Below are 24,411 nucleotides of genomic sequence, written 5' to 3' on the forward strand. Positions count from 1 at the left end.
ATACATATTGGAAATGGAAAGACGTTTTTTTCTTTACTCTCATGTTTCATTATTTAAAACAAGGTCCTGTGTAGCCAAAGATGGTCTTGAACTTCTGATCTTCTTGTCTCTGCCTTCCAACTGCAGGGATTATGGATACCATCCCACCAGGTTAGTCCTTACTCTCTGTATGTTATGTTCTTTGTCCCTCCAAACCAGAAGGGGCTCTTTAATTTAGGTATTCATTCTTCAGCCAAGATAACTCACACTGTGCTGTAGGGTTCAAAGCAGTGTTTCCACTGCTTATGAGGAGCTCAACAGAAGCAAACAGAGGAGAGCAAATCAGTGCTGTGCGGAGACCTGGGGCCCAGAAAAACCGAGGAGAGGTACATCATGATGGCGACATTGACAATTACAACAACGATGATGACATCGATGATAATGATGATGGTGGTGATGATGATGGTGGTGGTGGTGATGGTGGTGGTGGTGGTGATGGTGGTGGTGGTGGTGGTGGTGGTGGTGGTGGTGGTGATGATGATGATGATGATGATGATGATGATGATGATGATGATTATGGAGTGGATCCTTTCTCTGCCTCTTTTCACAGGGACACCAATCAGGGAGCCGATGGGAAAGGGCATGGCTATGGGTGGCAGAGAACCTGAGCTGCATCTTGCACCCATAACTCCCTGGTTCTGAGTCAGACCCTGGGGCCAAAGACACGAATAGAAGAGCCTCAGTTGCAGACTCACAAAATGAGGCAAACTTAACTTTAGATCTTGTCCCAAGGGTTAAATTAAATGACACATTTAAAGACCAACTTTATTGAATAAGCATTTAATCTTTGCATCGAGTTTTACATGTGGATTTTTTTATTATGTTTTAAATGTTACATGTTTGAGCATTTCGCCTGCATGCATGCCTGTGTATTGCATACATGCAGGACCCATAGAGGCTGGATGCCCCAGGAATGGAGTTACAGGTGATCTGAGCCACTGTGAGGATGCTGGGGACCAAATCTGGGTCCTCTGAAATGGCAGCCAGTGCTGGTGACCACTGAGCCATTTCTCTAGCCCCTTCAATTAAATTCTTAGGTCAACACAGAGATACCTTTTGAGACTACAGAGAAAGGATTATGCTGTTTTAAATTAAATGTGTTCTTTTATGTATGGGGTGGGGTACATGCATGCCATCTAGCATGGCATGAGGGGCAGTGAAACAAAAGCTTGTGGTATAAGAATTGGCTTTTCTGCTACCAAGTGAGTCCCAGGAATGGAGCACCGGGGGACCGGCTTGGCAGTAGGTGGCTTTACCCACTGTGCTAGCCTCTCTCCACATCCCTGGCACACCACATTGACCACAGCAGGGCCTCCCTGGTAGTTTGACCAGCTTCTCCTGTGATTTCAAAATTCAGCTAAGTGCATTCTGTCTTTACCGAGCCACATCAATAAAGCCTTCCTCCTTCCCTGCATCTCTGTGTTCCCAAGGACTACAGGAACCACCGTAGACGCCAGTGCTGTCTGTTGCATCAGTGGCTCACTGGGCCAGTATTTAAAACAAACTCTGGAAGCAACACAGCCTTTCCCTTTTGTAAGTGTAACGTAGTTAAGAAGCCTGGGAGTGTGCAAGGGATGCCAAATCTGGAGTGGACAGCCCCGATGACTTCAGCCCATTCTCAGTTTCTGATTACAATTAGATTTCCTTTGGCATCGAAAGACTGTTCATTTTAGTAAACAGTGCTCTTCCCTAGTAAGAGTGATATCTAGCTCCTTGGACCGGGACCTGCTCACTGGTGAGGCAGTGTGCCCAGGCTTCTTCAGAAAGAGCTGAAACGCTGACTTTTGAAGATGGACACAAGGTAAGAACAACAGAGTTTTGATAGCTCCACAAAATGCCCATGTAGGATGTCTGTGGGAATCTCCTCTGTCCACTCAGATAATCCTCCTTACATGGTCCCGTTTACAACAGAGAGTCATGCCTTTGAATGGGTGTCCTATAACCAGATGTGTGTTGGTGTATTTCAAAATAACCTACTTTATTCGAGTCCTGTTATTTACCCATGGTGTTCTCCCAGGGTGGGCAGATATCTACACCCACCCCTCTGGCACCAATCTCACCCCCTCATGGTTTATCATTAGGAATCACTCTTCTTTTCGTCACCCCAACCCCACCCCCCCTGTACACTTCATACTCTAAGGGTGCTCCCACCCCCCACCCACCGTGCACACTTCATACTCTAAGGGTGCTCCCACCCCCCACCCCCCGTGCACACTTCACACTCTAAGGGTGCTCCCACCCCCCCCCATGCACATTTCATACTCTAAGGGTGCTCCCACAGACTTCAGCTTCACTCGGCCTGTGAACATCTTTCCTTGGGAGTTCATCTGAGGTTCCAATTTGCTCGTATCACCTTACCTAATTACTCAGGGAGTACTCATAATACTGCTGCTCACTTCGTATTAGCATATTGGCTCACCTCCCATTCTCCAAGGGAGGATTGTCCTTGTGCGTGAGGCAAAGGGCATGTACTACTGTTCTCTTGCCAGACAGAGAGAGGCCATGGGCCTCAGGGACTTCTCAGTGCTTCTATTAACCTCGTGCATGCCTTGGGCTGAAGATTGCTGACCACGTACACTGTGCACTGTGGACCAGTCCTGACAAAACACCTCTAATGGTGTGAGAGCCTCAGTTACAAGGAAGACATATTTGCAAACACTTTCAAGCCTGAAAAGAATCGGGATGCCCCTCACCCAGAAAATCACTTAAGGAATTCCTAACTCATCCTGCTGAAGTCCTGGATTGATGCCTGGCTTCCAAGATACTCCAGTCACCGCTGCCTAATTGTCTCCTTTCTATTCCCAAGCCCCCCCACCCCTTTGACCAGCGTAACAAGGTGTTTGGGGTTTTACATTCTCATGGATGGCTGTTCTGTGCATCAAGTCTGAGGCCCTCAATTCTGTCATTGACATCATATTTTCATTTTAACAGAAACCTATTACAGACGATGAGCTTAAGATCACGGATGTTGCTTGATTTTTGGAGGGATTTCCACAGCAAGCCGGACCCTCAAGGGGCAAGAACTTCTGGAGATAGTTGTGGCGTTTGGCACTGAATCAGTTCTATCATACATGCCCACGTCCAAGTGGTATCCAGCAGTAGCACAGGAGGAAAATTGCCTGTGTTAAGGGCGCAAAACGCCGGAACTGTTTATATTTGGGTTTAATCAAGGGGAAGTTGCTTCTTTTTCACGTAAAACTTTTCTTACATCAGTACTGCCACATTAACAATCCAATAAGAGCTTGGTCAGAGTGGACTTCATAAATTTGATATGTAACAGTGAACTGTAAATTTGATGGGGAAGGGGAAGTATCACTTATTAGTCTCTGCTCATTTTCTCTCTATTGTCAGTCGAGTGGCTCACTGGCAATAGTTGAGTATCATTTTAGACAGGGAGAACTCAACAATGGAAGACTCCATGCCTGACCTTGAGTCATTTCTAATCTATCAAATATATATATATATATATATATATATATATATATATATATAAAACCTTACTCATGCAAAGAACCTTCATGTTATGCAGAACGTGGCCCAGGGATATAACTTTAACTAATGTAGGCATGGTTGAATCATTTGAGAAATCAGATCTTTGTAGAATTGCATTGTTCACCAACATTCGTGAATGTTCACTATAGGAAACGTAGAAAACACTGCATAGCTTCGGAAGGGCACAGTGAATACTCACAACTCCACCCAACAACAATGCAGTGAGTCAAACAACAATGCAATGAGTCAAATCTACTCAAATGGCAAATTTGCCGAGTACTTTTGAATGCTTGTGGAAGGAAGCACTAACTTTGTCATGGGCAAAGGATACCCTCATATTTTCCCCCTGACTGTTAAATCAAGAATGTGTCCCTCAGACATAGGACTTCTTTTAGCAACCAGTGCCTCACGAGTCTGTTAGCGTCCATCATGGTGGATGAAGAAAGAAAAGCAAGAGTGACCTGTATTTAATGTTGGCAATACCAGGTAGAGTTAAAGTCCTTCTTTATGAAACAGTTGAAAACACACACACACACACACACACACACACACACATACATACATATACATATACATATATATGTATATATTGTATATATATATTAAAATAAAAAGGGCGCACCAGAGGGATCTATAAAGTACTCGAGATAGACAGCATATTGGATCATCATCTGAGGATACAGAGAGAGGCAATATCTCGGAGCATTATTAAACAGAGACCATAAGAAATGCTTTCAAGTTTCTGAAACTCTTTATAACAACGATATTGTTTACAGCTGTTGTTTCTGAACATTTTGTTAGCAAGAGTCTTAATTTTCAAATCAGAGACTCCAAAGTAGAAAATTCCATGAAGGGTAGGCTCGGGGCTGGGTGACTCAGAATGGTCAGCAGGAAGCTCAGCTGGGCTTCAGGCCAGTGGTTGTAATAGTGACATCAGTCCTGCATCTTCATTCCCCAGAGATTGGAACTGATCATCAACCTCCCTGGTCCTCCCTGCCTTGAGCTACAGACCCCTTGGTGTTATATATGCATCAGGTGGGTAGGATTTATTTTTTTGAGCTACTCCTAAAGTTAGAGTCAACCACATATTTGGAAATGCTTTCCCAAGATTCCCTCTAAGACTTGGAACAGCAAGGCAAGAGGATGGGAGGAAAGATTCTCTCAGCTAACAAACTGTAAGCTGAGTAGGCTTTCTCAGAGCCCCAGGTAGAGAAGGATGGTTAAAAAATAAATAAAAAGCTAATCCAGACCAAGGCTCTCAGGATACAGTTTTGTGACTGGTGCACTTACTGCTTTGATCCGTATGTGTTATGATCCCATTTCTCTCATAGGAAAGCTGAGCCTTGAGACTTAAACACTGAAAAATCACACAACTGGTTCCAAGAACAAGTTCTCACTGCTTTACAAAAGGTTGATTTCGAGGACTGGTATAAATCTCAGTGATAGAGTCCCTGCCTGGTATGGGCAAAGTCCTGGGATCCTTTCCTAGCTGCACACATACACACACACACACACACACACACACACACACACACACACACTCACACAGATAGATAGATAGATAGATAGATAGATAGATAGATAGATAGATAGACAGACAGACAGATACATAGAGACAGACACACAGATACACATACACAGATACAGACACAGACAGATAGACAGACAGACACACACACAGACATAGATAGATAGATAGATACATACATACATACATACACACACAGACACACAGATACACACACAGACACACACATACACAGATACACACAGACACAGACACACACACACAGACATAGATAGATAGATAGACACACAGACACACAGACACACAGATACACACACATACACAGATACACACACACAGACACACACACACAGACATAGATAGATAGATAGATAGATAGATAGATAGATAGATAGATACACACAGAGAGACAAGACACACGCAGACACACAGACACAAACAGATACACAGAGAGACAGACAGACACACACACAGACATAGATGATAGATAGATAGATAGATAGATAGATAGATAGATAGATAGATAGATACACACACAGAGAGACAAGACACACGCAGACACACAGATACACACAGACACACACAGACACAAACAGATACACAGACAGACAGACACACACACAGAAAGACAGACAGGCAGACAAGGCAGAAATACATATACAAACACATGGGAAAGGAAGAGGTTTATTTCATCTATGGAGTCATTCTACATCAGTTTCTATATGTATGTTGCCCACTTCAAGTTTTTAATTTCTTTTATAATTAAATTTTTCAGAATATGAAATTAGATTTTAGAACGGATTCCAAAATCTTATGTGAGAAATTTTCTGAAAAGAAGTTTAATATGCTGAAGGTGTTGTCTGGAAACAGTGGGGCAGAACACTCGATCTTACATTCTTTTGTATGAGCGTGTGTACGCTGGCTTCACAAGAATAGCTAATTCTTATTAAAACATAATGAAATTAGTTTGTTTCAAAGGAGGTAAGCATAGATCCCCCTTTCCTCTGCGTGCGCACGTGTACACACACACACACACACACACACACACACACACAAGCTGAAGATTTATAACTTTTTTCCTTTATGATTTTCCCAAATTTCCACCATAAATATTTATGCAAATGAATGTCCTAAGTATTATATAAATGAGAAAACAAGTTATTCTTCCACAGTTCCTTTTTTTCAATTTTCCTGCCTAGACTGCACCAGAATTGAGTCCAGCGAAACCAGGAAGCCTCCCGTGCCAGTGTTCTCAGTGTTTCCTTACATTGGAAGAGGGATAACACTGCAGTCACACAAGACCAGCAGGCGTGGGAGGCTTCTGAGAGCCAGAAGCCATCCCGTGACTTCCTGTGAGCGTTCTCATTTAATCAACCAAACAACTCCACATTTAACATAACATGTCCACAAGTAACGTGTGTCTATGGACTGAGGCTGAGCCACGGTGAGGGATGCTCCTCGAGGTGCCAGCCAGTGAGAGTGGAGCTGTACTTGAGCCCAGGTTGTCTGGTTTATAGATACTGACCCTGAACACAAAGACACATTCCCTTCAACATAACGAGACTGACACAAGGATGATCACTGCTTGAAGACCCTCCATCAGACACCTGTTCACATGACGCATCATAGTCTGCCTGCAACCACTCATTTCTGGGAAGCCCCAGAGTTGCTTGTGAGTACAGAATCCTTCCTCAGCCAGGACGTATATCCAGTGCTGCTCAGCATGGGTATTTCTGGCACATTTTAGTCTAGCTCGCGTCCCAGTTTATATCCGAGGAACTATCTCAGTAAGAAAAAAAGAAGAAAAGAGACAAATTGATTTTACATATTTTAAATTAAGGAAAAAAAAAAAGAACCTTGACTTTGAGTCAGGCACAAAGCCATTGGTTGAACTCCTAGCTTCACTTCCTTGGCATTTTGATAGCTCCTTAGCAAAGGGAAGGGGAACAATAGCCTCACAATGTCCTTTTCCACGGGAAAGGAAAATTAAGTTCCAAGGACCTATTCAACTTGCATATGAGAGCTATCACTTTTTTATAACCCTTCCATGGTGGGAAGAATCTGTAGCATTAAATAATCACAAATGAAGGAAGAGCAAAGGATTTGTGGTCAGTCTGCCATGGCCCTGAGAGGAGTCCTCCCATCTGCTTCTCCCCAGCGAACTGTTCTCGATTCTGGACTTGCCTGTAACAGGGCAGATCCCTGACATCACTCACAGACAAGACTTGTCTGGATAGAACACATCAATGAGCAAACCCAACTCTTAGCTCCACTGGATTTTAAATTCTAGTGAGTGAGGACAAACACAAAGCAGTTGACCAGTGCGAACTGGTCAGGAGGGAATTCGTGCTACAAAGTGAGGCAGTAAGGAGGAGGAGGTGCTGGACCTGTGAGTGGAGTGACATCGGGGTATGGTGCTGTGGAGACCTCAGGAAGGCCCATGCAGGATGAAGATGCCATCCGATTTGTCACACTGAGGTAAAGTGGAACTGAGAAGACATTACTGTTGCTGCCACAAGAACTGAAGTGGGAACTTCTCAGGCTTGAGGAAGACCAGGCAAAGTCTGGAGGAGGTATATGAGTCACACGTGTGCATTTTCCGGGCATCGATACATAGAGGTTAGGGTGCTTCTAAGCAGCCTACAATGCATGGGGCCGTCCTCCATCAAGAGGCAGGCAGTATAAGATACTACCCATTCCCACCATGAGAAATCCTGCCCCACAATATCGTGTCCACTTTCTCACACAGCTCCATCTCCTCCAGTAACTATGGCAGTCTGTGACTAAGAGAAGTTTGGGAAAGAAGGAGGAGGGGGGAGAGGAGGAGGAGGAGGAAGAAGAAGAAGAAAAGAAGAAGAAGAAAAAGAAGAAGAAGAAAAGAAGAAGAAGAAGAAGAAGAAGAAGAAGAAGAAGAAGAAGAAGAAGAAGAAGAAGAAGAAGAAGACGACGACAAGGAGGAGGAGGAGAAGAAGAAGAAGACGATGAGGAGGAGGAGAAGGAGAAGGAGAAAGAAGAAGAAGGAGAAAGAAGAAGAAGAAGGAGGAGGAGGAGGAGGAGGAGGAGGAGGAGGAGGAGAAGAAGAAGAAGAAGAAGAAGAAGAAGAAGAAGAAGAAGAAGAAGAAGAAGAAGAAGAAGAAGAAGAAGAAGAAGTAGAAGACAAGGAGGAGGAGGAGAAAGAAGAAGAAGGAGGAAGAAGAAGAAGAAGAAGAAGAAGAAGAAGAAGAAGAAGAAGAAGAAGAAGAAGAAGAAGAAGAAGAAGTAGAAGACAAGGAGGAGGAGGAGAAAGAAGAAGAAGGAGGAGGAAGAAGAAGAAGAAGAAGAAGAAGAAGAAGAAGAAGAAGAAGAAGAAGAAGAAGAAGAAGAAGAAGAAGAAGAAGAAGACGACAAGGAGGAGGAGGAGGAGGAGAAGGAGGAGGAGAAGGAGGAGGAGGAGAAGGAGGAGGAGGAGGAGAAGGAGGAGGAGGAGAAGGAGAAGGAGGAGGAGAAGGAGGAGGAGGAGGAGGAGAAGGAGGAGGAGGAGGAAGTTTTTACTAGTAATTGTGAGGATGGCGCTTACCTAGAAGTCACAGTAGTAAGAAGGTACAGCATACCGAAGGAGTGCGCAATAACCCATTCAGTAGAGTTCACCACCACCTCCCTAACACCTTAATAGTCTAATTGGGTTGCAAACACCCCTCGCCTACACTGAAGCTCCTCTATGTCATATTCCCTAAACCAGACACACAGCACAGGTTCGTCTGCTCTCATGTAGCATCATTACTCCCAGTTTGCAAACAGCTGGCAGCAAACAGCATGGCAGTAACTAAAGGGGCCGATAAGAACCCTAAGAGATAAAAATGACAGGGTGAAAGGAAGAAGGGTTGGTGTTGGGGCTGGAGATGTTGGACACATTCTAGATGCCAGGCACCACTATTAAGATAGCTCTGAGCCATCCTGGCAAGATGATGCTGAGTTAGCACATAATACAAGGTGCATGGAGGAGAAAGCTATAGAGAAATTCAGAAGTCAAAAGTCTGGTGTTCTCTCTCTCTCTCTCTCTCTCTCTCTCTCTCTCTCTCTCTCTCTCTCTCTGTGTGTGTGTGTGTGTGTGTGTGTGTGTGTGTGTGTGTGTGTGTGTAATATACCTGTCAAGTGAAAGTACCCTGTTTTATTGAAAAACATGTCTAGGATGGATTTTGGTGGGGTTCTGTTATTTTTTGTAAGGACTGCAAAGTTGTTTGTACTTCATGAGATTATAGAAGTTTCATATAAATGACTGTGTCTTTTCATGTTTCCATGTCTCCCCGTTAAACCGTTTTATACACGGTCACTGTGGGCTTGTTGGCCATTAGCCAGCTGTATTTTTCTTTGGGAATAAGTGGCAAGGTTGCCCATTCTCAGCCCTGTCTCCCAAGTTACATCTTCAACAGTGTGCTCCTAAGTGTTGCTTGCTTTTCTTGCCTCTGCCATGTTCTCTTTCTTCTGTTTGAGAAGGGGATGTTTAAGGAAAGAAATACTGCAGGGAAATCCTCCCGCATCAGGAACGGAAGCTAAGGGGAGGGCTTGCAGGCTTAGAAAACAGCCCTCAGGTTGTTGTATCCACTTAACTGGATAAGTAAAGTGTATTGGTACATACGCATGTCCAAATAACTATGTCCAATTTGCATGCACAGAAATGTCATGAGTTTCTTACATTTGCATGGAAAAACTGCAAAATGTGCTTATGCTAATGTCATATATTCATAAGCTATAACTCCTACTCAGTATGTTTATAATCACGGAAGACACTGAAAACCAGGAGACAGTGATGACAAACCAGGAGACCTGCCAGGGGCACAGCAGAGGACCTCGAGCCTGCATTATTTCCTGGTGACATAGTGCTATGTGTTTTGGATTGTATCCATCTAGTTTCACAGTTCATTAACAAGACAGCCCACAAAGAGATTGCACTTATTATCTGGGCCACTGCAGCAGACACACACAGATCCTGACACAAATAGAGCAGCATTTAGATACTTTCAGACTCTGTTACCCACCTTAGATGTTGATAAATGCCTCTCCACACCACTGGGTCAATTTACATTGTCTAGAATTAGGGGGAGCAGAGAGTACACAAATGGCTGGGATGGAGCTGGAGGAAGCTGTTGGCTCTGAAGGAGAATGACTGAAGGACATTGATAAAGACCTTCACAGACCATGGGGGGCCCAGAATAATGGAGTCAGAAAGACTTTCCCTGCGAAGGGAAAGCAGTTGATGAGAATCAAATCCAGGGAGATTAACTTTAGGCTAGCTGCAACTGTTCTGCTGTGTGTGTGTATGTGTGTGTGTGTGTGTGTGTGTGTGTGTGTGTGTGTGTACATATGGGCATTGTGTGTATGAGTGTGTGTGTGTATGTGCATTGTATGTGCTGGTGTATACATGTGCATGTGTGTGCATATGGACATATGTGTGTATGTGGTGTGTGTGTGTACATGTGTGTGTGTAGGTGTGCATATGGGCAAATGTGGTGTGTGTGCGTGTGTGTGCATGTGTGTGTATATGGGTATGTGTGTCTATATGAGTGTGTGTGTGTACATATGGGCATGTGTGTGTGTGTGAGTGTCTGTGTGTGTGCATTGTATGTGCTGATGTATACATGTGCATGTGTGTGCATATGGACATATATGTTTATGTGGTATGTGTGTGTGCATGTGTAGGTGTGCATATGGGCAAATGTGGTATGTGTGCGTGTGTGTGTGTGTGCATGTGTGTGTGTGTGCGCGTGCATGCACATGCATGCTGGCATATAATGTGCATGTGTGTGCATATGGGAGTGTGTGTTGTGCTGGTGTATACATGTGCATGTATGTGCACACGGGTATATGTGTGTATGTGGTGTGTTTGTGTATATGTAGGTGTACATATGAGTATGTGTGCCTGTACGTGTGCTTGTGGGGGGAGTTGTGTTTTTGTTTTGTTTTGTTGTTTTAGAGAAGGGATGTGTGGCACATAAACTTACCATGGAAGGCAGGCGTGAGTCCTAAGTTAATCATCTGTCTGCCTTGGCTCAGAGGAGCTACTCTGTTGGCTGGGGATCCCTGGGAAGGTCAGAGGAAACAGCCTGCTGCTGGGTGTGGCTTCAAAGGGTGGACAGTGAGAAGTTTGACTTTTCCCATCAGTGTCTAAATTTATCTCCATTGTTTCTTTCCTTTCTATTTTTTTTTCTCTTTTGCACTAAAATGGGACTTGGGCCCAGGGAAGGACAACAATATCTTGACAGAAAACTGTGTGCATCGAAGACAGGGTCATCTACATTGTCTGAACTCCATGTGCCACAGAGATTACACTTGGGGAGAACAAAAGAACTACGCAACAGAAATGTCCCCTGCCAGTAAACAAGAGAAACGTGACTCTCTGTAACAGGCGGCTTCCTGAAGCAAAGCAGTTTATGAAAATAATTGTTCCATTCCCACCCCTCCCCCAGTGTTTCTCCCTGAGAAGGTGGCTTCAGTTGGAAGGGGTTTCCTAAGGCTTGAACGGCTCCTCAGGAGAAGCTTGAAGGCCTACAGAAGCCGAATGAGGGGGAATTCAATCGGCAGGCTCTTGTTGCACCAAAGGGTACCACAGCAGTTACATAGGACTGGAAGAAGCATGACTCAGCACTATGCTGAATAGAGTGGGGTCCAGTCCCCTCCTTTAAATAGAAGGCAGACTGTGTGGTTCAGCGACCTGCTTGATGCAGTTACTGTTGCTTGGTTTCTTTTTCTTTCCTTCTTTCTTTTCCCCACCCCCTGTTGCTTGGCTTCTCAAAGGGCTTCCCATCCACTCACTGAAGATTCTTTTAGAGCACGCTTTTAACTCAACAGTGGATGTGCCTTCTAGAGTAAGTCTCCTCAATGCCTTTGCAATATGAACACTTTTGATTATAACAGCTCTGCCCTTAATAACTGATATTCACAACAGTTTAAAACACACACACACACACACACACACACACACACACACACACATTACAACAGTTAAAAAAAACAAACAAACATGCAGAGTGTGGACAGCATTCCAAGATGCATACTGAAAGCATCCTCGTCCCAGAAGACATTACGGACAACAATGATTTGTCAAGATCTACATGGCCACAGCCCTGAGAAACTGGACCAAGTCTCCATTGAAGAGGACTATTCACTGGCTTTAAAAGAACTTTGGGACACAGGGGCCCCAGAAATGAAGGAGGTACAGTCACACCAACTGAAACTCTTGATGTCCTAGCATCCTCATAGCCACCAGCATGCCCTGCTGACTGTCCTGTGTTGGCTGATGCTATCGTCCCTGAAAGCAAGTTCTGTGTGGTAGGCTGACTCAAAAGAGCTGATTTTAAGTAGATAAAGTCAAAGAAGATGTCTAGACTCCTCTCTGAAGTGGATTCATAAAAGTTTTACTGTTGTTTTTCGCTGCAATTCAGCTTAGTTCACTTACATCGCTGTAAGCTGTGCTCCTTGAACTTAACCACTGAGGGCTATGTGCAGCCCATCCGGAAATGGGAAGAGAAGGGGATCGTGTAATCAGCAGGTGGTGATCAGTGAGAGGATCCCATCTGTCCGGGGGTGCTGCTGCTACGGCTCATTTCTGAACCCCGTAAACAAACTTCCACTCAGCACCGTTAGGTTGCCTTTGCAGTAAACGGCCAAGGCATGTTTTGCATGTGTTTTCATGCCTGCAGCAACACTAAGCCCCTCGGAAGTCTGCAGACGTACATTGGACTTGCAGGTAACATACATTTGGAAAGCAGTTTACAGTGACTTGGTTTAGATTTGGGGGATCTGGAGAAGTACCCAAATGAGCATGGGCCACTAAAGCTCAAGCTGTTCTGACATCAAAACCATGGCCAGATGTGCCTCAAGACCACCTTGTCTGGGTGTGGGAAGGCAGGGGATAGCATCAGAAGACAAATTTTACTGGAGCCCTGAGATTAGACATAAGCAGTTTCAGTGGAATGTGGAGCTAGGAAAACTGTACTCCATCACCCTATTCAGAGGTCCTGATGGAGCTGACTCTTCCTTCTACATCGGCTTCATCCCTGATTCTTACAATGTACTAGGTACCAGCTTTGTACTTTACAGTTATCAGTCAACTCAGTACCTCTAATGAAGGCACCAGGTCAATGCCTGACCTAACTCTAAAGCCAGAGCCACATGGCCAAAACTGCTGAGTTCTGCTGCTTGCTGGGGCTGGAACATGGCCCCTTTGTTCTACTACATTATCACCAGCTTTCTGTTTTCCAACTCCTTCACTGCCTAAGCTTGGCTGTCCTGGATCTTGCTCTGTAGACTGACTTTGAATTCAGAAATCTCCATGTCTCTCTCCTAAGCACTGGGATTAAAGGTATGGTCCATCAAGCCTGGATTTAAGTTTTTCATTCATATATATATATATATATATATATATATATATATATATCATTTATACTTATATATGTGTTCTAATTAACAAAAAGATAATGGCTAAAGAAATGGCTCAATTGTTTAGAATATTTGCTACACTTGTAAAAGACTCGGTTTCAGTTTCTAACACCCACATCTAGTGGCTAACAACTACTGGTAACCCCAGTTCCAGGACATCCAACACTGGAAAGGCACGGTGCTTACAAACACAAACCCCTCCCCCCTCAATACATGAGACTCTGTGCTCACAAGCACCCTCCATTCCCCCCAACACACAAGACAATGTGCTCATAAGCACACATCATCTCCCCCACATACGTGGCAACAAGCTCACAAGCATGTGTCATTCCCCCAAACACACATACAATCAAAAATAATAAAAACAACCTTTTTTAAAAAGAAGCATCAACAAACTGACCATAGAAAACTTTCAGACGGATAACAGCCACTAGATTTTCTCACTTGTAAAGAGAGAGATGCTGTTGACAAACTGGGGCATGAGTGGGTGTTTTTCATCTCTTGATTGGTGCCCTGAGAGCACTGAAGGGTCGCAACCAAGGCCCAAGGGTCTAGAGGTAAATACGTGCTACAGAATTATACTTCTGTCTTTTATCTTTCTTTGTGTTTTCACATAGTTAACAAAATTATTTAAGTTGTTTAGAATGATAAAACACCTTGTGTTAGCTTAAATAACCAGTGCACATCCCTAGCTTAAATTTTCTTAGAATCCCTTTAAGTCACAGTGAACTTGGACTGAGGACCCAACCTGTGGGACACCATTCATCAGAGGACACAAAGTCACTCTTTCTGCTCCGTATCACAATGATCCACCAAATGAACTCATAACCCGCAGGCAGAGATAGGATCCATCTTGCTGAGGCCCCTACTGGGCCCTAAACTTCCTGCTTGCTGTGCGTTTGGCTTGCAGGATGCAGTTATGCATATCTGTTTACTGGTGTTCTCTTAGCATGAAACAACCACTTTCAGGTATGTGTCGGGGACGTAAATCCACGTTATCAAATCACTCCACCAAGTGGATTTTTAACAAGCCAATTCAAGCTGTACATGGGAGCCAATGTTGATCTATGTGCAGGTACTACCTCTAAAAGAGCTTACAGACGGATGCCGCTTGGCAATTCTGTGGTTTCACGATAACCCAAGCCTTTGTAGGCATGTTGTCCTTATTGAAGACCTCCGCCTTCATGATGTTAATGCTTCTTCAATTCTCTAAGCGCATCCCTGTAACTCCAACCTGAAGCCTGCATGTATCTCCCAGAGTCCAACTACAAGCAAGCAGAGAGAAATAGAAAGTGTTCCTGAGCTCAGGAAATAAGGAAATAGAATAATGAAATGCGGCATATACTTCGTCTATTCGTTTTACGAAACACTTATGTCAACAAATCTCTCACGCTTTTCGCTAAAATTTATCATTTCATAAAATCTTTTCTGCTGAAGCCACCCTTCCTTGCCCAAACCTGCTCAGCCTGTCAGACCAGCCAATCAACATTAACCAAAGGTCACTCAACATAATTCAGTATACTGGCCCTAGATACTGACTTTCATGGTATGAATGAAATCCTCCCTCTTCCTTAAGAGCCCAAGGCAAACATAGTAAGCAAGAACCTCCATTTTAGGCTTCTTCCCATATGGAGAACTTAAGGTCACAGGTAGACAGACTAGCTGACCTGTTGGACCCTGAACTTACTACACAGATTCGTAATGGCTCTACCCTGTTCCTTGTGTTTTAACTATAAACAAGGTGCTTAAAGGGACCATGACACAGCTTTAGAAGGTCCTGAAGAGCAGGGGTGAGGTCAGGGCCTATGTCATTGCTGTAGGGATAAGAATAGAGCGATCTTCCCACTTGGGCGAATTAACCAAACTGAGAGCAAGTCTATTTCAGCCATGAAGTGTGGGCACGTGTCTGGAGACACGGCTTTGATACAGTGAAGCCCGTAATAGTTCCCAGCTGTGGGATGCTGAGACGCACGACCGTGGAAATATCTGTTAATGGTGTTTGGGGAACCTGGCTCCTTAGTGAAAGGTGCCATGCACGTGGCCTGTGAGTAGTTCCTCAGGTAGCACAGCCCCAACCGTGTGAGTCAGTTCGAGCACCACAGTTAGATCAAGTTTGGGTGAAGACTCCTTGGAGGATTAAATCCCCACTTTGTATATTCAGATATCACATATTAACCTCCACATTCACAAGCGAGTTCTGCACAGACAAACAACACTCACAGCCGTACAGGGACCTGGGCAGTTTCCACAGCCATTGTTTCTGTCTCAAGAAAAAGTATTTGTCAATCTTCTGTTTGCAACTAGTCTACTCACTATGCCATGAGCACATGCAAATGAACCAGGCTTGCTCACCTACTGGCCTCTTTCCTTCTGTGTCCAACCTCTTACTCCCTCTACTAGGTCTCTGCTCTCACACAGTAAGAGTTACATTCCTGCTGCCCCTTCCTCAACCCCACAGTACATTCTTACCACTCTGTTTCTCTTCTTTTTATAGTTAGATACTTGAAACATCAACGTTTGCTTGCCTTGTGTATCTTGCCCAGTCTGGAACCTCAGACAACCCCTCTGTGTCTCCCACCAGCTCACCAATCTGCCTCTGCAAAGTGACCCGGCCAGTTGCCAAGCTGAATGGCCTCTGCTGAGCTGACTGGCTTCGTACTGAGCATGCCAGGTGTCTTATATCCTTACTTTGGACACTCATCACCTGTAGCCTCAGGGTTGCCTCAGATGCCAATTGGTTCATGGGATGCCTGTTTATGTACTTCTGGAATCTCTCTCAGGACTCTGCCAAAACCCCCAAACAGCGTCCAAAAGGCCACATCTTTTACTGGTCATCCACGAATTGAATGCAAACTATGAAAATAACACAGAACCCTCTAGCAAGAGAATGAAGCTTCGGGTGGGTGGGCATAGCAGAGAGAGCTCACATACTTGAGGAGTAAATGAGGAGAGGGAGTTCACAATAAGACACAGAGAACATTCAAGGAGAGAAAGCTTCCAGGGCTGGTAAACAGGCTAAGTGGAGAAAATGCTGTAAGGAAAAAGAACAACCAAGTGTGTGAGGTGGGGATTAAAAGCCGGTCCCAAAGCGATCGAGGGAGGGCAGTAATGAAACACATCTGGGAAAGAGGAGATCGGGAATGGATATCCCAAGGGGCGGAGCTGCGACCAGCAAGTCTACACACGAAACGCGCAGGCCCAAGAACAGTCAGCCACACAAAGATTAAAGAGGCATTTTCACTAAGAGACGGATAAATTGGCTTCTCAACTGACAATAACAAGACATCAGCCAAAGTGTGGTAGATCTGTGTTTCATGTGTTGCTCTTAACATTAAAACGGACGCATCCTTTTAAAAGGAAAAGCTAATTTTGCAGAAGATGTAGCCAGAGCTTTGATCTGTTACATATATATATATATATATATATACATATATATATATATATATATATATGGGAATCTAGCCTAAGAAACTAACCAAAAATATCTGTAGTCCCAAAACTGTTTATTTTAGCATTGTTTATAATTATTAAAGGGGGGAGGGAAACCCTTGGGGGTAAAAAAAAAAGGAATCAAAGGAATTAAATTACGTTGTATTCACTTAAGAGGAATTGTGCAAACCAGAAATAATATAATGTGTTTATGATAAAAAGAAATAATAAATAAAAGTGCTTGGCATGTGTTTGCGCTTAAGGAGAGAGGCAGAAACACAGACCGGGCGAAGACGCACAGGGAGATGAAACCGAGATACTGTTTCCACTTCTTCCTACGCTCGCTGTGATATGGTTTGTATTACTTTTATAATAAAAGTATTTTATTGAAATTTTTGGTGATACAATTCTCTTTGGGCTGCATGAATAACAATTCTGCCCTAGGCACTGTTTTGAGTGAGAAGGGGCCTATTAATATGTATGAAATTTAAGTCATGCTCATGTCAAGTCTGTGCTGAGGTCCGCTGGACTCTCCAAGTGAGCCATACGTGGTTGAGAGATGTGTTCTTGCGTTTTGTTCAGCATTCAGTATGCAGCTCCATGAGCTGGTTATGAGGGAGTGGGCAAGCTTGGCTAGTGATGGGTCAACTCTCAAAAGAGCTTCCCTGTGACTCCCCTTCCTGTTTTGCCTGTCCTTGAGACAGCTGCCTCCTCCTGGAAGCCCTACAGTGACCCAAAGCCAGGACCCCAGACTCTAAAGTGTGAGCATAGTCCTCACTAGAAAACTACTTTAGGATGGCCAGGCAGAGCAACTGCCATCTGTACTTTACCAGGTCAAGGATAAGGTGACAGTAAGATGCCAGGCAGAGGCTCAGTGACAGACAGAAGGGTGTGGTTTTACTTGTATTTATTGATTTTGCAGTTTTGATGAAGGGTTGGGGCTGGCAGACTATACGGGGTGCTTTTTACATCATATTCGAAGGATAGCACAAAAACTGTTTCTGACATTTTTCTGTCTGTCTATCCAGTGTGCTAACGAATGCTAATTTTAATTCTGGACAAAAACTTTTACCGGATTCACATAAAATTCGCCATATTGATCTGACAGGAAACTGGAGATGGGGAAGAAGAAAAAGGAGCAGAAAGCCCCCAAACTAACGTTTTCCATTTCTTAGGTAAATTATTCGGGGCAGGGAGAAGTCAGCAGAAGGCAGGAAGACAAGGCAGGACAGGCCAGCAGAGGTAAGGGGATCAATTCTGTCAAACCTGAGCTTCGCAGAGGACAAAAGGCTTCTTCTCTGGTCTCTTTACAATGTGGTGCCCTATTGAAAACCCTTGTGTACCTTCCTTCTAAGGATAAAAACACGAGAACGCGGTTTTGAAAACAGCCTTTCTCCAAGGCGAAGGCTGACTGACTCAGTGAACAGACTACCCTCCCGTAGAAGCTAAAGATGACATGAGTCGCAGAGGACCATAATTTGCAAAAAAAAAAATCATCGTATGAAGTAATTAATGTAAGCATGGGTAAGTTTCCAGGATTAAGACTTTGATCTGACAAGCAGAAGAAGTGGAGTAAGGCTGGCACGGGTGTGCTGTGGCCTTAAGACTTCAAATGTTTTTCCATGCTAGTCAAAATTTAATTACTTCTCCCCCACCCTCCGCCACTGACAGTTCCAAATTAAAATAAATGGACCATGTCGAGACAAATCTCGGATGCATGTAGTGCTTGAGAAAATGCTGCTGCTCGCCCATGGACAGCCTGAGACTCTCCTAATAAATTCCCTTCCTTCTTCTTGGGATGGTAAGGGAATTGAGGGGCAGGGCTTGGTGTTGAAATAAAGAAACAGGCTCGGATCTAGTGTGTTTTGCAGGGTTGTTCCCACAGGAATGCTCTTCTCCTATATGTTCTCTGTGCACTGATCTTACAAGGTTTGGGGGAAGTGGGATAGACAAATGCCCTGTGGTCACCCAATGTATTAAGCTAATTCCTTTCTAAGTGCAGGTAGATTGGTTTTTACTTAGTGACAACCATCAACTCTGTTATAGATTAATGAGGGTTTGATAGCCCAGTTGGACCTCGTACGGCCACACATTTGCTATCATTGTAACAGAGGCGGCTCCTTGTCACCTGAGGCAAGGAAGCAATTCACTCGACATGAGTCTGTCCTCTTCAAGACGAGGCCTGGGGAGTCCCGGAGACCTGCCTTCTCATCTCTGCAGCTCTGAAGCATTTGCTGAGCATTCCCACCTTCCCAAAACCCATCGTTTAGAGAACTCGCTTGTCATTGGCTTCTTGTTTTGAAGTCCCAGTTCCTGGTATTTTCCTCAGACTCATTGTACCTCTCAAGACTGAGTGGGAAAGTATCAGGCAGGCACCATGGCAGTAAACAGGAAGCCAGTGGCCCCTTGGAACCATGAATGCTGCCCTCTGTGTTTGGTCTTGGGAAGTAGAGATAAGAAGGTACACAAATTCGGTCATGTGTCTGTGGCAATTCAAACAAATAATGAGTCTCACAAATAGGAAACCATAAGCACTCAGACACACTGGAATTAATGAAGAACTCTTTTCCTAGTGATGCCACTCTGGCTTGAGAAAATTACCTGGAAGCTTCCGGTAGTCACAGCGAACCAACAGTGAGGAGCGTCTCTGCTGTTCTTGTCATCAGTTCCTTCTCCATCCAGAGCTGTTTCAGAAAATCCGCTCTAGCCTCCTCCAACCTGTCTGTACAGAGGCCAATTCTACCTTCATGCTGAGGATCAAAGCAAGAATGGGGGAGAAGAAGCCGGACGGTTCCTCACAACTGGAGCCTTCCTTTTGTCCTTGCCTAGACTCCCGAGAAGGCAGGGAGCCACAGGTCCTTCCATCCCTTGGCTTCTCATTCCATCCCTCACAAGCCACTGCCACCCTCCCCTGAGCTCTGAGAGCACAGCTTTGCATGTCTTCACGACTGGCTGAGTCACCTTTGGACACCAGCAAGGCTGTACCATGTCTGAGTCGATCCTGCGTGCTTCTCCACAGGTCCCTTCAATACACTCTGGAGCACCGCCGCTATCAGCAGCACGGCAGTTCCTTCCAACTCTAGTGTGAGACACGGTCTGTCCCCATACCTTTCTAGAAGACCTAGGTGACCTTGTTTCCATCTATTCAGTGGACAGTTTGCCTAGTCTTGTGGCATTGTCAACGTAATCCTAAATGCTCTGACACTAGACCTCGATGAAAACCAAGGTCTCTGTGCTTCGTCACAACATTGGCTAATCTCACGACTCCTTGTCTTCTCCCTCATGTGTTGGGAATTCTAGTAATTTGTCCTTCTCTGTGGTTTCTGGAATTACAGCAACAATTTCTAAATCAAATAAGACATACTATGTTGAGATTTTGACTACATTCGTATTGAATTTAGAGATTCAATATCGTTTCATTTTTTTTTGTAATGTTAGCCCAACGACCTAAAACCATCCTTTCCGTGGACTTCCCAGCTTCCTCTCTGAGCTCTCTTCCGAGACAATCTTCGAAAGCATCGCTGTTGCGCCCTCCATACCTGGGCACGCTGGGCACCCAGGATCTTCTTTCTGACTCGTGAACCACAATAAGGCTGTAAGACAGGAACTGAGCTCTTACCTCATGGTGGAGCTAGCAGGACAGGGTGGAGGCAGTGGAGATCAGGCATGGCAGCCACTGAGGTGGCAGGGAGATGCAGATCATGGGGCCAGGCTCGTGGGATATCACTAAGTTGGATGGCCAGCATGACCAGGTAGCAAGGACGCCAACACCTTATCTTCACCAACCACTGCCCATAAGAGCTAACAACAACAGGAAGAGAGCAGGATACACGGAGAACTCTTAAAACACTGTCCTAAGACCCAACAGCTCTCTGCTAAGCCTATAAATGATGAGTGTGTGGTGCTCACAGCCTCAGGCTGTCTGCCCTTACCCAGGCTGCATGACTTTCCTTCCTCCAAAGCAGCAAGCCGTTCCTGCAAGCAAACGGCAAATGTGGGACCTGGGTGTGCACCAGTGAAGAAGGTATTGTTCGTGGTCACAGTATCACCCGGAGACGCCTGGGAACCAAACAGCGATGCTGGTTTGTATAGAGGGAGCAGAGATGCTGGTTTGTATAGAGGGAGCAGAGATGCTAGGGAGGCCTGTGGGAGGTAAGGGGGTGCCGAGCAATGCAGGTTATTTGGTTTTATTTGTTAGCTTCCTGTCTAAACTGTTGGCTGCAAAAATTCCCCAATTACATTACGTGTCAGGGAACCTTGATACACCTTATGATATCCCTGGCAGCGTCTAGCTTTACTTAGCTTTTAAGTTGCTTTCCCCAGAAAAGTTTTCTTCATGGCCTGCAGCACCATGTCATTTTGAGGACCAAAATCTACAGAGTTTGCACTGAGAGGGAGCACACGAATAGAGAAAGTGACTCCAAGCAGCCTGAGTGAAGACAAGCCCTACAGTGAGCTCCTCTCGGTTCGAGTATTTTAGAATTGTTTCTACAAAGAAAATGTCTCTCAGATCGTCTGGGGGGGGGGGGGAATCAAGATAAAACAACCCTTCATTAAAAAAACAGGGGTGTGGGGGTGGGCTGGAAAGATGACTCGGTGGTTAGGAGTACTGGCTGTTCTTACTGAGATCCTGAGTTCAATTCCCAGCAACCACATGGCGGCTGGCAACCCTTTGTAATTGGATCCGATGCCCCCTTCTGGTGTGCATGGAAACAGCATGCTCATATACATTAAATGAATAAATAAATCTTTAAAAAAAAAAACTATCCTTCATCATAGGCCTTGGAGACTGCCATACTTTAAGAAGTGGGGGGGGGGGAATAGCACCTCACAAGGTGAAGCTAAAGGAAGATGGCCGATCGCAAACTGAAGACAGGCTCGAACTGCATCTGGAGAGGGGGCGAATCGAACGCCATGCACTCCGGCAACCGAATTCTGCAACTTCCTAACCCAGTTTGTGTCAGTGCTTCTGCTCCTCGGAGAAAAAGCTACTTGAGGAAAAGTTTCTTACTGTTGGCTTGGCTATTCCCAGTGCCAATGCCAGTTAGGTGTAAATGAAAAATGTCTTTGTTTAAATGCTATAAATTGGCAGGGGAAGTTGGGGATGAGACCGGTAACCTGACAAGAGAGAATGAGTGGGTCCCGGGGAGAAAATGCCGGAGTCTGAGCAGAGCCCATTTGTCACGTTGCCCTAGTGCTTCCATACGGAGCTATTAAAAGAGGACAACACGGAGACGCCGAATCAAGCTGGATGGGAGGCCCAGGCTACAAAGAGACGCACTTTGACTAAAGAGACAAGTGTGCTCAAATCTCTTCCCAGCCTGCTTCTGGTTGCATCAGTGAGGAGTTCTAGACAGAACCTGAACACTTTATCAAAACGACTGCTCACAGGGCTGGAGAGATGGCTCAGTGGTTAAGAGCACTGATTGTTCTTCCAGAGGAGCCAGAGGACCCAGGTTCAAGTCCCAGCACCCACATTAACAGTTCACAACTGTCTATAACTCCAAGACCTGCCTGTCAGCCTCACCCTCATGCATACCAAAACACCAATACACATAGAAATAAATTTTTAAAAATATTACGGTTTACCCTGGGCATCTTTGATGGGCCACTCTGTTCCTTCTCAGGAGCTCCTTAATTCCCATTTGCTGTCCCCTGTGAAAAAGCATCCAAAAAAAAAAAAGCGTTCTATTGCTGTCTGCGGGATTTGCTCTTCTAGCTGGGCTGGGGCTGGGCTGGGCTGCCCTGTCTGACCTCAGTGAATGAGGGTGGGGCTAGCCTCGAAGAAACTTGATGTGTCAGAGTAGGGACATACCCAAGGGGGGCCCACCCTCACAGAGGAGAAGGGGGCATAGAGGAAGGATTATGGGAGGGGGTGACTGGGAGGGGGCAGTGAGTGGGATGTGAAGTGAATCAAAAAAAAAAAAAAGGAAAAGAAAAAGTTTTCAAGCCAGAGACAAACACGAAAAGATGCCTTATTTTCCTTAGACTCAGAGACAAAGATCTGAGGCACATCTGTGGATGAGATAAGCAGGTTTGGCTGAGTGTGCACACAAATGCTGCCTGGACCAACATAATATAATGTCTTCTAAATATTGAACTGGCGTCGGCGTTTTGAAGCCATATCTAGAGCGTTGTTGACAGGGGAACCACCACCTGTACAGTACTGCGACCCACCCTGACACCGTTTTAAAGCCCTCTCCAGAACACTCCGGGGGAACTCGTGCCTTACGAGGCAGCAGGTTGACCTGACAGCCACAAATAACCTGCCTGACTTTGCTCTCTGACATCACTGCCTTCTTAACTGAATTGATCTACAGTCTCCTGTTTACAGGAAGGCGCCAAAGCCAGCCCTGCGGTTCTGGTGGCCTCTAAAACCCTCCCTCTGTGTCCTCTGGAGGAACTGCAGACATTTCCAGAACAAATCAATACCTATATCTAACATGCATTGCAAAACATTTTCCTCCCTAATTTATTTCATGAATTTTTTTTTGTTGTTGTTGTTGTTCTTTTCTCAGAAGCAGTCTCTTCTCTCCCTCCATATCTGCTTTGGAGAGGTGAGACTATCTTTCAGAAACATGGGGATTTGTTCATTTCCAACACAGAGTTAGAAACTTCCCATTAAAGATAAAAAAAATTTTTAAAAATTTTAAAAACCATGGAGCAAAATCAATGCACTTTTAAAAGTCGGTTGGGTGCAGGTTCTGTCCCCACTCGATGTCACATAGGGACAGATTTGACAGATTTGATAAGGGGTCTCCTGAAAGACCGATGAAATGGAGCTGGACAGGCAGCTCAGTCAGTAAAGTGCTTGCAGCACACACAGAGACAATAGGCTCACCCCCAGAACCCTTACAAAAGCCAAGTTGTACATGTGATGCCTGTGTGTAAGCCCAGAGCTTTGGAGGAAGAGACATGAGGACCCCTTGACTCCCTGGCTAGCAGGTCTACCTGAATCAACAAGCCCCAGGCCCCAGTGAGAGGGACCCTGACTGGAAAGATAAAGTTACCAAGGAATGACATCTGAAGTTGACCTCTGACCTCCACATCCATGCAAAAACATGTGGATAAGTATACACGTGTACCTACACATGTGTACCTACACATGTACATGTACACACACATACACACACACACACACACACACACACACACACACACACACACACATACCCACACACTTTTTGTAAACTGTAGGTCTGCTGTACCCACTGAGATTGTGCCTGTGTATGAAACTGATGCCCTCAGCTACAGTGGAAAGACCTACCAGCTACAGTACTATCTATAGTACTAGAATCAACATGACCCTGGTGCATGGGAGCCTCCCAGGAGATAGGACTCGAGTTACTGGCCACAGTCAGCCTCCCATAGGATACTGTCTACACAGGCAGAGGAGATGTGCTTTTCTCAACTTCCTACAGACTCCAAAGGATGAAAAGAGGCCCTTTCAGACCCCTCTAGAGCTGGCAGCCAGTAACACTGATGGCTGCCACAGAAGTACCTCTCAG

The 24,411-nt window shown here is 44.9% G+C and overlaps 1 long non-coding RNA gene across 1 annotated transcript; it reads left to right on the forward strand.

Annotated features, from left to right (window-relative positions):
* The first annotated feature begins 1,615 nt into the window (after positions 1-1,615).
* On the forward strand, positions 1,616-22,818 carry LOC102546303 (uncharacterized). The gene is made up of 5 exons (XR_015640124.1): positions 1,616-1,840; positions 17,167-17,257; positions 18,079-18,145; positions 18,259-18,427; positions 19,477-22,818. It is a non-coding gene; the product is annotated as an uncharacterized LOC102546303 (long non-coding RNA).
* Positions 22,819-24,411: the final 1,593 nt, after the last annotated feature.

The sequence above is a fragment of the Rattus norvegicus genome, chromosome 16, assembly GCF_021556685.1.
Source record: "Rattus norvegicus strain SHRSP/BbbUtx chromosome 16, alternate assembly SHRSP_T2T, whole genome shotgun sequence".
Lineage (NCBI taxonomy): Eukaryota > Metazoa > Chordata > Mammalia > Rodentia > Muridae > Rattus > Rattus norvegicus.